Consider the following 15,033-nt stretch of genomic DNA (forward strand, 5'->3'; position numbering starts at 1 on the left):
CTAAGGAAACCACATTTGTCCTGTGACTACCTGACTTGGTAGAGATCCATATGTGTACTTTGTTACTTACCTGGGTCCCAGGAGAGAAACTATGGTATAACTCTCTGACTTTCCAAATCTGGCTGCTGTTAACATGGTATAAGCCTAGAAGTTTGTCAATATATTTTTCCTGGTACTTTCTAGATCAGTAATGATTTTAGAAAGATAGGTACAAAATATTTTGCTTATGAGGAAAGATATTGGCGGACTTTGGGTAACTCCAATATATATTTAACATTTACAACTAAAATAAATATGATTTTTTTTTTCTGATATCTGCACTTTATTTAGACTGTCCTTTAGACTTCTTTTGTGTAAGGTAAACAGCTGAAAACTGGGATGGTGGGCAAATGGACCATGAGCAACCAATAGCATTTTAAAGAAATTGCTCTAATGAAATTCACCTCTAATGATCTATGTATTTTTGATAGCCAGGGGTTGAGTATTCAGCAAGTGTAAACCAGAATGGCTCACACTTGACTCATATCAGCAGCAATACTCAGGCCTTTAAATCTGCATTTTTAAATGAAAATGGAGCCTATTACTCATACAGCATAGGAGATGCCAAAATCCAGACCCCACAAATCCTCTAATCATCACTTTTCAGCTAGTGGAATACAAGAGAAAAGGGCAATGTAACTGAACTATCACTATGCCTTTGAATTGAAGGATTTTTATTGTATTACTTGGTGGGGGGGACAGCCTCTTCCCCAAAGAATAATGAATCTTTTAGGCCCATTATGCCCTTCCAGTTCAATGGCATTTTCTTTAATTTAATGCCTATTACCATTTAACTGCTTTTAAAGTTGCCAACCAAATTAACGCACTGCCCTGAACTGCTGCCTTGGGATTTATATTGGTTAAATCCCTCAAAAGTCATGTAATTTTTGTTTTCTATTTCAAACACAGGTTTTACAAAACCTTTGGACTACAACTCATCTTGTCTGTCTCATACTCTTGTGGTTTTATTTTGCTGAGACAGGAAGGCATTAACTGAGAGTTTTGCTGTAAATGTGTGTGGAATGTGCAGTGTGTGAGGAAGCAAGGGAACTATGAAGCAAATGTTTGCTCTAACTGCTGGGAAACAGTACAGCAATGATGGGTTTAATATTTTTGTTTTGTTCGTATAATTTGGGTAACAATTATAATTTTATTCATGAGTAAGACCTTTTGTCAGATACTCAATTAACTTAGATGATGAACTCCTGACCCATTTTTTCTTAGATAATTACTCAACTGAGATTAATTGCAGGAGATGCAAGGAAGAGATGCATGTTTTAGAATGCTTTTCTGATCTCTTCTGTCATAGAAAACAGAAATTGGAAAAACCCTGTGTCCCAAACTTTATGAAAGTGCTCTGAAAACTTGGAGTCTGAAAATAGTTTTGGATTGAAATTTCTTAGACTTGTTCAAACCCTCCATAGGAGCATGTCCTTAGACTTACTTTGAGCTGAGCCTTTATTTTATTTTTTCTTCTAACTACTACATGATATTAAAAGTAACTTGTGGTAAACTGACAGCTGGCCAGTTTGAATTAACTTCAAGTGTTAATGCCTGAAAATCATGGAAGCCATCAAACACCCAAAAATGCAACGATGCTAGGTCTCATAACTCATCTAGAAGACATGTGGTGTTTGTCCTTAAAATGCATAACATGATAATTTTATGTCTGCAGATTTCAGAGTGGAAAAATGTCACCATGATGTACTCACTTCTAATTTGGTTATCAGCTTCAGAGACAAGAGCAACAAAAAGTTCAGAAATGGTAGCCCAGGCACTTTGCTATAGACTTTATGGTGATGGCCAAAAGAGATGTAAAGTATCTTCTGAATTAGGTTTTCACAGCTGTCCCTGAGCAAAGACAGACCCAAGGAAGTTGATGAACACTTGGTTTAGGAAACTTGGACCATTTCAGAACCTTGAGAACCCTGCTTTTAGCACAAAGTGGATCTTAATTGTCCATTCTTTTTCATTTTAATAATTTCTGTTATTTGTTCTTGCATTTACAGTTATATAAATCTTAAAGCTATCAAAGGCATTTTTTTCAGCATTTTTTTTAAACAAGAAGATTAAAAACTAGCAAAAATCAAGCAAAACTCAAGAATGCCCCCTCCTTCAACATTTTAACATCTTATATTCAGTATTTAAAATTTCCATATGCAGGTGCTCTTTCATGGTAGCTGTATACATCTGCAATCAACACAGTTTTAAGGAAAAGGTAAGTATAGAGTTAACTGACAGGATTGGAAAGATATTGTGTCTTTTAACCAAAGGTTGGTAATACAACAGTGTGGAATAACATATTTATTTCATCCTGCTCGGGGTGAGATGGGCTTAGTGCAGGCTGCAAAGGCTAAGTACTTCAGCGTGCTTTGTGTGGTCCTGCCTCTTGGAGGTGCTGCAGCACCATTAGACAGCTGAAGCAATTCCTTCCTCCTACGCCCTGTGTTGTGTCCAAGTGATGTGGAGAAGACAGGGCAGGGCTTTTGAGATAATTTCCTCACACCAGGAAAAGACATTGTGGTGAACATTTCCAAAGCAATATGGAGATGCACAGTCTTACGTTTTGGATTTTTCCCTCCAAAGCTCTTTCTCTGAGGAAAGACTAAGCTCTGTGCAGTGATCGCTCTCTGCAGCAGAGGAGGTTTCTTTGAAGCTCTGTCTTTAACGAGTCAGTGCCTTTGATCTGAGATGTATTGTGAAAGTTGACGGCTGAGTGTTTTATGCAATATTCCCAGCGGCTGACTGGAACACAAGCTCTGGCCAGGCATGATTTTTTTTTGGTGCACTACTGTAGCCTCATTGTCAATAAAGTGCTGAGCTAGCCCTATATATTTTTTTTTTTCTTTTGGAAATAATTTTAGAGGAAAACGCAGATGGGATTCAAATAAAGGCTTATACATTCCTTAAACTTTTTAGTGCTCTCTGTTCAAAAGTATGTCTGCCCTTTTTGGACTTCACGTTGACATTTCAGTGGGTTCAGCTCAGATTACTTCAAAAGAAAAAAGGATTAGTGTGAAGCTTAGTGCAGGGCCTTTCAGATGAGACCTTTAAAAGGGATCGTCGTTGCCCTGCCATCTGACTAAAGCTCTCGTCACACCGTAATGGTGATGTGTTCATGGTCCTAGTAAAATGTATGGGCTCTGGAATGGAAAAGTTAATCATGTTGGGGATCCCCCTTTGCAAGTTATTGGCTATTCTATACTACATGTATATGCTAATTTGTAAGCTGAGTGACATGCCATCTAAACTGGAGTTAGGTAGTGTGTACATGGTTGAGGGCAAAACCACAGTTTTCTGCTTTAATAAAGGTACGATTCATATACTTTTCTCCAATAGAAATTTCAGGATGCACATTCTTGCATGAAGTGTTGCATGCATGTCACAGATAATTGCAAAAACCCCAAAACTAAACCTGAAAAAGCAACTCCTATGACTCTCTTTTCCCTTGGTCTCTTGTCAGGTGTGATATACTATTTTAATATAGAAAGGGTTATGGTGTGTTTCTTCTGGACACTTCAGCAATTTCCTTCAGGGCTATTGCCAAGCTTTTTTCTCCTTTTATTTATACTTTGTATTCTTGTTAATGTGTACTTAAACAAATGTTGATGTTGATACTTCTGCTCCATTTATTTCATATCATTGGAGAAACACACAGGTTTCCACAAGTATTAATTTTATAAAGTTTCCTCACTTGCTTTGTGCAAGTAACCCTGTAATAACTTACGGTTTTTTTCCTTTTTTTTTTCCTGTCACAGAGAAAACTGTTCTACTGTTTACATTTAGAAAATAAACAATCATTGAATGCTGTTTCTGCAGCCTTTTATGAACATTTTGAAAACCTGGTATTTTGGAAGTCAGACATGTGATGACTGGGGAGAACTGGTATTTCTAAGATGGGTTAGTCCTGGCGGAAATATCGCATTGACCTCAGAGGATTTGCTAAGTGTTGGTAGGGACTGCAGGATTATTCTCAATACACTTTTTCTCCTCCACATTTTTTGCCTGGCAGTACAGCAGTCACGCAATAGGTGAAGATGGGAAGTTTGCCCTCTCAATCTGTCTATAGAGAAGCATTATGACAAATGAAGAACCCCTGTAAATTTATAATCTTAATTATGATCCATAAACTATTCTATACTGGGAAGCAAAATTACTGTGAGTGATAGTGATTAAAGATGGTATCACTCCACCTTACTCTGTAAGCCTTGCTGATGCTTCAGCTTCCAACTTCCTTTGAGCTAGACAGAGAAAACACATGGGGAGATATCTTGATATTTAGCAAAATGCCTGTTTGGGATTAACTGACCTTTCCTATAAATCAGAAGCAAAGTTGCCAGCTGGGCACTTTCTCATATGCAGGCAGCAAGAAAATGAGTTGAAGGGCTCTCTGAAGCAAAACATTACAAATGTATCCCCCTGCCCCCTGCTATTTTACCTCTTATACCATAATAATGCAAGAGCTATTACTGAAGGTAAACCAGAAAAGGTGTTTCAGCTCCAGTGTCTCTTCATCCACTCACAGGAATCATGACAATTATGCACAAGCTCACATTAATGACTTTATTTTCAAAGGAATCTGCTCCTTGGCTGGCATGAAGGGGAAAGCATGAACAGACACAGAATACTAAATATTGTATTTCATGTTTTTACCTACATTGCTAGCCCAGCAAAAATGCATGAAAACTATTTTAACAGTCTATATTGATGAGATATAGGCAGGCAAGTCTGTCTGATTCAAAACACTTCTCATGCAAGTTGATCCAGCTTAGGACTGTTTAACAGCTGACCTGTTCAGCTGCTGTATATAACAATGAGTCTTCTTTCATGTGTCAGAACAAACCCACTATCTTTAGTAGGATTGTTCCTGTGCAAAACAGAGATAAGTGACAACAGAGTCAGTTCCAAGTTACTGGAATAGTGCTTTTTGTATTAGACTAACCACATCCAGGCTTGAGGCAAGGAAGTACCAATAAGGGCTATCACACTGCCACATGTGAAGACTTCACATTTAACTGAGGGAGGAACTTAATCTTTCTGCTGCACAACATTACTTTTCTCTGGAACTGCACCTATAAGGAGCTCTGCATGATCCAATTTTAATGAATGTCTTCACAAACAGTGGCCATATGCAGAAGAGATTTATTTTTTCTGCAGGCTCAGCAAAGTCTGAGTGGTTAGATCTATGCAAAACACAAAATAAAATTTAATGTTGAGAAAATATGCTATATTTTCCACTAACTACATTCGTTTAGGAAACAGCAGTTCTTGTTCTAATCTCAGTGGGGTTACTCATGTTCTGCACAGTGTATGTTCAGACTCAGGCAACAGTTTCATTCTGGGCTGCACTTCAAAGAAATGATAAAATACGTGTTCTCCTCCTCTGTTTTGTCACAGATAATGAGTGCAGGAAAGGCTCCTTCTTGAGCTTTACAAGGGAAAGAATAGTGTTGTTCAATAAGCTAGTGACTGAAAGCCAGCATGATGCAGTTTTATCTTGATACCAATCAACTTTTATTTGCATCTGCATGTAGTAGTTATGTGTTATCATTATCTCTGTCTTCCTTTTTGGAAGATTTTAAGTGTCTGTGAACACATGGCCATCTCAGACTACCCCCCACAGCATCCCTGCCGTACTTTGCTGTGTTTTGTGCACAGGGGCAGGTTCCAGCCCTGGTTCTTCTGGAGGCAGGATGTTTCTTGCTGCCAGTATGCCTGCTGTTTTTCTCCAGCTTCCCATGGCACTGTCTCAGGAGAGTCACACTTCCCCAAGTCCTCAGTATATCTGTGCTATGTAATCTGTGTGGGTACAGCATGATGGACAGCAGGATGCCACATGTTCCCCCAGAATCTGAGTGTATCTAGGTCCTTTCCTGTGGCTGGCTGGGAACATGGACAGCTTGGGCTGAGTGACATAGTTGGCTGAATTACTTGAATGGGGCTGTTTGATGTAAAGGTTACCATACATTCTGCAAATGTCTGACCAAGTATAATATTGGGGTCAGCTTTTCTGATTTGGTTCTAAGAGCTGGCTTCATCCTCACCTTTAACCATAGATATTAATGAATTTACTTGAGCTATTCCACCTTTCTCTGGGCTTTGGCATACTAACCTGGGATAGGAGTGGGTGTGTAGAAGTAGGTAGGTTGTGGAGGTGGAGGTGGACCAGGTTCCAAGCACCTTTTAACCCACTGGAAGTCTTTCTACAACAGGCAACTTCTCTGCTAGACCTTGTGCCCCACTATGCATGTGTATTGCAAGATCAGCACAAGTCTCTAATGTGCTTTTTCTGATCAATTTTTCCATGAAGTAAGACTCACTGCTGTTTGTCATCGCTGGCTGGGCCAGTGGACTAATATGCATATTTACTCATCAAGAAAATACAGTTAGAATACCATAGTTGATAGCTTTAGAATAATTTGCAACTCTTAGCCCAACATTTTATTGAAGGTTTAATTTATTTTGGACAAGTTGAGAGCAATGACCAGTCACGGTATTTTTCCAAATTGCAAATAACCTCAGAATTACCCATCTGGATTACCAGCTGAGGAGACCTTTGTAAGTCTGCTTCTCACCTATTGTCACACTAATGACTGAAATGACAGCTCTGTATGAAGTTACTATCCTCTTGCTTCACCCCTCTTATTGTTCTGGAAACTACTCAAAAATAGTTAGGTCAGTGTTAGGTATTCTGATCAAATACATTGAGCAGAGTGATATTATGGTATCAAATGATTTGGAAGGCTCATTTCCTGATAGAATAAATAAGTGTGGTGATCCAACTTATAATAGGAGATCATGCAAGGAGCTGGATAAAATGACTCAGGGTGTGCTGAGACAAGACACAGAGAATTAAAAATAAACTTTCCTACAAATGGAATGAGAGGCAAAAGCCTCCTAATACAAGATTTTGTAAGTTACTAGCAGAAAGTGGTGTGCATATAATCCTGTAGTATCATGCACAGATATAGCAGGGGGTGAACTGATTTTACTTTTTGTAGCTCAGTGATGCAATACTGCTCATGGCTGCACTCTGTGCTTCAGAACATAAATTTTCGATTTAAAAAAAAAAAGATTGATTATCTCTTACTTTTGTGAAGGGAATCTTAAGTATAAATCAGATATCCAAACTGAAAGTTGCTCAAGTCTGTGAGCAGTCTGACATGTCTGGAAAAGAAATGTAAGACTATCATTTGCTGCTTCTCCACTGCTTTGCTCTGTTAGCCCAGAGGGCTGCCCTGTGCCTGCAGTGTGGTGGCTGAGTACACATCTCTGTTTCACCTCTCCTGGTCTTTCTTGTATGGGACTGGGAAGTGTGAGAGAGGAAGAAGACGACTTCTGGGAACTTTGTGCAAGGAAAGAAGAGAATAAGCAAGAAAGTTTTGGTTTTGCATAGCTTAGTAATGTTTTTTTGGTTCATAGTAATACATAACTCAAATGAAGATTATAAACCACAGCAAATATTCTTTAGTATATGCAATTTCAATTTATTACAAAATTCTATTTTAGATATTTAACCCAGTGGAAATTCTGCAACATTCTTCCTCCCATCCACTTTTCTAGATAAATATTGTGAAATAACATTGTTCCAGATTTGCAGCATGTAAAATAATAAAGCAGTAAGACAGGATGATAGTGCATTAATGGACTATACATACATACCTGAAGTACACTGTGTATGTAAGGCTGAGCCAAGGGCCTTAATCACCTGAAATGACTGTTGATGATCCATTAGGATGTAACTAGGTATATATTACTTCCGTATTAATAAGAATAAATATGACCATCATAATCTTTGGGAAAAGAAAAATGTATAATGTTGCAGAGATGAAGGCCAAACTATTAATTAAAAGATAAAATAAAGAAGCAATACCTCTGGAATGTTTTAAAATGTTTTCTAAATGTGCTTGCTATTTGTAATAAGCATAATTCAGGCCTTATTTTACCAGTCTCTATTTTTTCACCTTCTGTGAAGATTTATTCTGCATGGTCCTGTCTGGATTTCCCTTCTTCCACAGGAAGTGCCTGAAGGTGTAGCTAAGTGCTCTTGCCTATCATGTTGTCAGACGCATGAGGAACGGGAAACATCATCCAAATATCAATACACTAGTAAAAGCCACTCACGTCAACTTAGTATGGTTTGGCATTCAGAAGGTGAACATACCACTGTTGTGGATGGGATTCTTGGCTGTCAGTACACAGAGTGAATAAACTTACATCTACAGTGGTTATGTCCTCTGGAACACAGGTGAGATTAGTGTTCATCATACAAATCATTATTCCCATGGTATTTTTTTTCCCATTTGTTTAGATTAAAAAGATACAACCTAAAGACATGGAAGTCAAAACAAGATTTTTAACACTTTTTTCTGAATGAAAATGCATTTGCCGATCTAGAAGTAAAAAGAAAAATGAAATGCAATCTTGTAGAATTGAAATCTATTTGCAATGTCTTAAGTCTCTAAAAAAGTTATTGCAAAGAATGATAAGAGAATAAGGTGAAATCAGAACAGAAATGTAAGGGATGTCTATAAGAATGTCAACCCAAATGTCAGTTAGGGTTTTGCTTTATCCTGCATTTTCTCACTGTCCTGTATAAGGGAAATGAGCTAGTTATCAGTACCTGGTAAAAAATGGAAATGAATACTAGTGAAAACACCCTGCAGAAATTAAAGACAGAAGCTGGGAGAAGGAGGAAAGCCTCTGAACCTGCTGACCGTGGATCAAAAGGAAACAATGAAGTTAGAGATCGATTAATCCTGTTGAAAATATAAAAAGTCATGCAAACAGTTGCCCAAACTTGAACTAAACCTCAACCTCAAATTTATTTTTCATGTTTATGCTTTGTTATTTTTACAGTTCAGGTGAAGGCTTGAAGAATGGCCAGAACAGCATAAGAAAAACTGTTCTTGAACAGCTATTATTTACAGTTTCAGTATAAGCAAAAAGAGTCGAAAATTTTGTGAGAAAATATGGGTTTTTTTCAGGATGTTCTGTCTAATTTGTAGGCTCAGAAAGTCTGAATAGTTTGGAAAAAAATTTTGCATCTTTCCCTGACCAGTTGCTAGTTGCTTTTTACCTCTGTAGCTGACAGAAACAGAAGACAAAGGTAAGTGGGATAATGAATAACAATTTGGTTATTTTTAAGTAAAGAGCATGGAAAACTCTAAAGAAAAAAAAAAAGAAACTGTCTGGAAATCTTGTGTCAAGTACAGCTTTGTTTTCCCTGTTGTCTTTTTTCTTCTATGATTACCTAATGTAGGGGACTAGAGAAAATGGACCCAGACTCTTCTGGGAGATATGAAATGATCTGACAAGAGGCAACAGACACAGGTTGGAACACAGGAAATTCTGACTTGACATAAGAAAAAAAAAAGTCAGCATGGAAAATTGTTGGAATAGGTTGCCCAGAGAAACTGTAGAATCTCCAGCCTTGGAGATACTCAAAACCCAACTGGATGTGACCCTGAGCGTCCTGATTGATATTAGCCCTGCTTTGAGAAGGGCGTTGGACTAGAGACCTCTGGAGGTCCCTTCATTCAAGATTACTCTATGGTTCTGTGATTTTAATAATATTATGTAAGTAAGTTGCTTTCATTGTCAGTGAAATGTTTCTGAAGGAAAAAACATATATGTATGTGACATCTGCAGACAAGAAAAAATTAACCTAGGAAATATTATGGTACGTTGAATCTAGCTTAGCATGATAATATGTGAAATTAACATGTCAGTGTGGACTAAGTAGAACAATTAATCCTTTAAAAAGAAGTTATTTTTCTTACACGGAAGCTGAAACAGAAAAATTATTTGGACAATGTTTAACAGTTAAGTTGATTTGACAGTGGTTCACACATATCCTAATTGATATAGGATTATAAGTCTATATATTTACCTGAGTTTCAAAGAGGTAGCATTTGCAAAGTCTACATTTCACTGATGGGAGAAACCTTTCATATAAATAAATTAAAATGAGAGAAAAATATGAAATAATTGTTCATTTAGGAGACAATCATTAGGCCTGCTGTGCAAAAGGTGTTCTGCCGTCAATGTGTATGTTAATAGTAGAAAAGGGAATTAATCTGTCAAACTCTCTAGGCCAGTACCTAGCTAATGGATCTAGACTGGAATGCATGGGAGGCAGAGGAGCTCAAATTTCGTCTAAGGAAAAGACTAACAAGTTCATAATTTGAAAGAAACACTTTTGTTCAGGTGAATGGAATGTGATTTAGGCAGTGAGGTTATGAACCAGGATAGCATTACACTGGAATTTTGCTTAAATACATTATCCCTTCCTGCATCCCCTAACTCTGCAGTTCTCAGGCATGCATGCACTGTTTGTGCAGACTATTTAAATGTTTTTGTAAGGTTTCTTGCAACACCAAGGGAGGTGGACATCTGCTGTGCAAGGAAGAAGCACAACCACGCAGAAACACAGCTGAAGATGAGGTCTTGGTACATTAGAACAGTCTTTGGAATCTGCAATGAGTTGATCTCAGCATTGTGGCTAAGCACACTTTCAGGCCAGGGACAGAAAACCCCTCCTCTCACCCCTGCTCCTTGTGGAGGTGCACAGTTCTTTGCTTTGGGTATAATAGACTTTACTCTCAGTTATATTTCTGCACAAGTAGCAATTTTGTTGTTGATACAAAAGGCACAAGAACTTTTTCTTTGTTGACCTGTACATCCTCTTGTCTATTTATATGTTTAATTTAGGGGGAATAATGTAACCGTGTGTTGTGACTGGTAAATAGTTATTTTTGCTTTGCCTTTATACTAGCTTTCTAAAAATACTTTGTCCAGGCTTGACTTGAGTTCATCTTGCAGCAGTTGTGTAGGCATAGCATTTTGTTTTATTGGTAATCTTTTTATTTCATATTGAGAAGTAAGCATTTAAAAGACAACTGTATTACAACTTCATATTTGGGACTTAGAGCAATCTATTTGTGTGGGTGGATTTTTCATATGTTACTGTGATTTTCTTTACAAAATCCTCAGAAAAAATAAGTCTGGAAGACATATTACATAAGACTATAACTCATTTTGTATGAGGGAGGGCTCTGCATAAGCAGTCTGTGTCTGTTTCAGCCATTCTCTAAAAGTTAAAATATCATCAGCCAAGGCAGAAAAATAAGATGTGCACACCGCATTTCAGCCAACCGAAACTCTGTGTATAACGTGTTTGAATGACTCTTGAAGCAGCTGAACATTATGTGTCTGACAAGATATAGCAGACGGTATTGTCCTAGCCCTCTCCACTCTCATCTGATAAGTGGCAAGGTTATTTTTTTCCCATTTGACACTATCATTTGGGAAATTCCTTTTTATCTATGACATGTTTTTAAGTTAGTATAGTCCTGTTAAGGATCTAGTGCGTGTACCTTTCCAATATTAAGATAACAAGAAGAATGTTGCTGTAATCTTGGCCTAAGTTATGGCTCTTAAGCTGTCTGTGCACTGAAAAGTAGGTGAAATGTTTTGACAGAGAAAAATATGTGTTGTCAGCTTTGTTTTATCCATGGCTGAGAAGGGAAATGGAAACTATACTTCAGCAGGGTTCAGACACTGATGGCTAAAATGATCTTCTGCTAAAACAACTTAGAAGAGAACTGTTCTGCTTTATGCATCATTCTTTTTCCAGTGAAATGCACAACTAAATGAATTGTGTGTGTGTTGGAAGGAAATCTTGAAAATAATGTAAACAGTGACCATGAAAGAAACACCATTTACATCATAAAATGGCAAAAAAATACAGACAGTACAGTGAATGGTTTCTCTAACAGTGTTGGTATCAGTCATTTAAATGTGCGTAAGCTGTAGTTTCTTTACCTTGTAATTAATTTCAGTGTTTTGTGAAAATGTGGCAGTGATAGAAACAGCTCCATAGATGGAGGCAACCTGAAGTGGAAGAAGATGCTCATGGCCACAGTTCCTTGGGTCACTGTCAGTAAGAGACAGAGTGGACTATTACATGGCCTGTTTTTATAAAACTTGCTCTTTCTGTGCTTGTCTACCTTCTGACTTACTACTATCAAGAGCTCACTCCACCTGTCAAGTCCTGCTGCGCTGTTCTTCCTATTACCTGCAAATTCCGTTTAGCTTAGAGGTAGCTTAAAGGATTGTAAGGAAGTTATCTTAAAAAACCCCATTCGTTGACAGCATTGCCTTGCAGTGTCTTTCCGATACTTCTGCTGTTGATCTCCTCATGTGACACTCAGCTCCAAACATGGCACAGAACAATTCTCAGGGCTAAAGTTGTACACTTGAAAACCTATGTTTTGGAAGCTACAAAGCCTTTGTTAGATCACATATGATGCGAGCCCACCTCCCTCAACTTCTTCTGAGCTGCCGACCATTTTAGTAGTCCTCTGCTGGACACTCCCTGGTTTCTCAACACCTTTCTGGACCAGGGTTGTGGGATGCCAAACTGGATGAGGCATTTTGGGTGCAGCCTTACATGTGCTGAGTACGGGAAGGTAAATTCCCTCTATCTGCTGGCCACTGTCACATGTAAAACAACAGCCAGTGGTTCACCTTGCAGAGAAAACAAAGACAGCAATTAGCCACAGGAGTATGACTTGAGGCATGAAGTACCAGATTCTGGGTTCAGATACTTAAATGGCAGAAATACATTTTAAGACAATGCTAAATTATGAGGAGATACAAATTCATGTACATTTTGGTATATAAACCCAGGTGCCTTGTGTAACTAAATTGTTTGCATCTATTATCAGACCTACCTGCCAGAGGCTATTTGCAATTCTTCTAATTATTTCACACGGGTAAGTTATAGGATCATGTACATTTTCTTTAATTTTTTTCCCTTGTTAGTAGTCAAAAATATAAATACAAATGGGAAATGTCTCTGAATATTTAGTGTGTGTTGAGTCTAATATATGAATATTAATTTGTTTTTCTCTGTAACTGAACTAGTATACACAGGGGGGTATGCACAGTAGTTTCTCATCCTTTTCAGCCTGACATGAATTTTGGGTAATCTCTATATATCCTATCATCCTTGCTCATCATTGATTTGCTTTTGCTGAATTTCTTCAGAAAAGAAAAGCGCTAGCTTTTCACTCTAAGCGCAACTAAATAATGAATTTTCCCTCAAAGGCACACAGTAGTTGCTACATTTCAGAAGACTATACAAAGTCAATGTTCAATCCCCCCCTGCCAAATAGTGAGAACCTCAGTACTCTCAGAGTTGGGAATACTTTCATTAAGGGGGTCTCAGGCTTTTTGTCAGTCACTGATCTATCTTCTTCTGATGTCAGCACTTCATTTATGACACTGTTCAGGTTCCATTGATATTTCCAATTTATTTCAAGGCTGTGGCTTTTTTTGGAGTTGTATACTTGTCCATTATAATGTTGTAGCTCACATAATCATTATACTTTTAGGAAAAAAGAAAAAACCTCGGTATTTTATTTTGATTTGATCAGCATTCTTGTTCCTTCCACAAATCATTTTTAGGTTTCTTCTCCCTGAAAAGATGAAAATCTGTGTTTCTTGGTTTTCCCGGAATTCATTAGAAACTTCACAGTATCAGAAATTCTTCCTGTAATAACAATATCCTGTAGCTTATAACTGCAGGCAAATACTAATTTCTGTTGGACAAATACCTGACTTTCACTGTCATCTCCTTTTTCTGTAGCCCCAAAGAAACAGCATGTTTCTTTCATAGACTTTGCTGTCCCTAAATTTAGGTGGTACCACACGATACGTAGTGGTTTTGTATCAAGCCTTGTTCCACTTACAGTGAAATTGTGAAATGTAAGCAAACTGACAGTCAGGGAAGTCCTGTCATTCAAGAAGCAGAGAAACCATGCTGTAATTCACATGATTCTCTGCCGGTTTATGGTCACATTTTAAATGATATAATACTAAAGTAAAAATAACCTTTGGCACCAAAAATACATCCCGAGAGTCTTATCTGTTGCTGTAAGAATGTGCAAAGTACTCTTACCCAGACTGTTTGAAGTGGAACTGTTGTTATTTTTTCCTGAATGTAAACTGTGGCATTGTGGGTTATTTTGGTTTTTTGTTTTCTTGTGACAGCTTAGAAACAGAAAGCTATGGCAGAAATAATTCTTACTATAAGCAGTGTTTTAAACTATTACTTTGCTTCCATGGATGCCAGTTTCATTACAGAACTGGAGATTGTTGTGGACAAGGCTGTGCCCAAGGCATGTGGACTGCACCTAGGAGAACTGCAGCATGGATGTTTCTTGTCCTACCTGTCCTCTGCTCTGGATGTAATACTTTGTAATAGACTGCTGGAGCAGCTGCTGGAGCTTCCAACAACTCTTTGCTGATCACCTCTCTCTCCCCCTTCCTCTGTGCAATCCAAGTGCTTCCCTACCACTTCTCTATACCTTGTCTATTTTCTCAGTGATTTAGGAATATTTTGCTCCCTTTAGTTAGATAAATTTAATCTCATTAACAATGCTTTGCCTTGCCTGCATATCCAATGTCCTATGAATACTGCAAATGTCCATCTAATATTTTTCGTAACTTTTTCATAGAAATATCTAATAACTTCCTATCTGAAGATCTCACTAAGCTCAGAAAAGCAAACTGAACCTGTAAAATACCTTATGATTATCTCATTTTATAATCTGGTGGACTAAATCTGTGCTGTGGCCATTCAAACCTGGAAGCGTGAAGTAACATTGACAAATCAGTATTATTTTAACTAAAGAATCATTACAATTACTGAACATTTGTGTTCTAGTTTCTCTGAAAAAATGACACTTCTATTGTGCTATGCACATAGCTGCAAAGACTTGAAATACTGATACTAGTAAAGACTTCAAAGACTGCCCTGCAGTCTTTGTATCTAAGATGAGAACTGTACTGGGAGAAGGCAGAAGTTTTAATGTCAAAATGGGTGGTTAAAATTGTTTTAGCTTAATGTCCTCATAGATCTGACCTTTGAAAGCTAAATAATAACAGGCTGTTAATACAGAATTGCTCTCCATTCAGAAATAGTGC

The sequence above is a fragment of the Haliaeetus albicilla genome, chromosome Z (assembly GCF_947461875.1).
Source record: "Haliaeetus albicilla chromosome Z, bHalAlb1.1, whole genome shotgun sequence".
Taxonomy (NCBI): Eukaryota; Metazoa; Chordata; class Aves; order Accipitriformes; family Accipitridae; genus Haliaeetus; species Haliaeetus albicilla.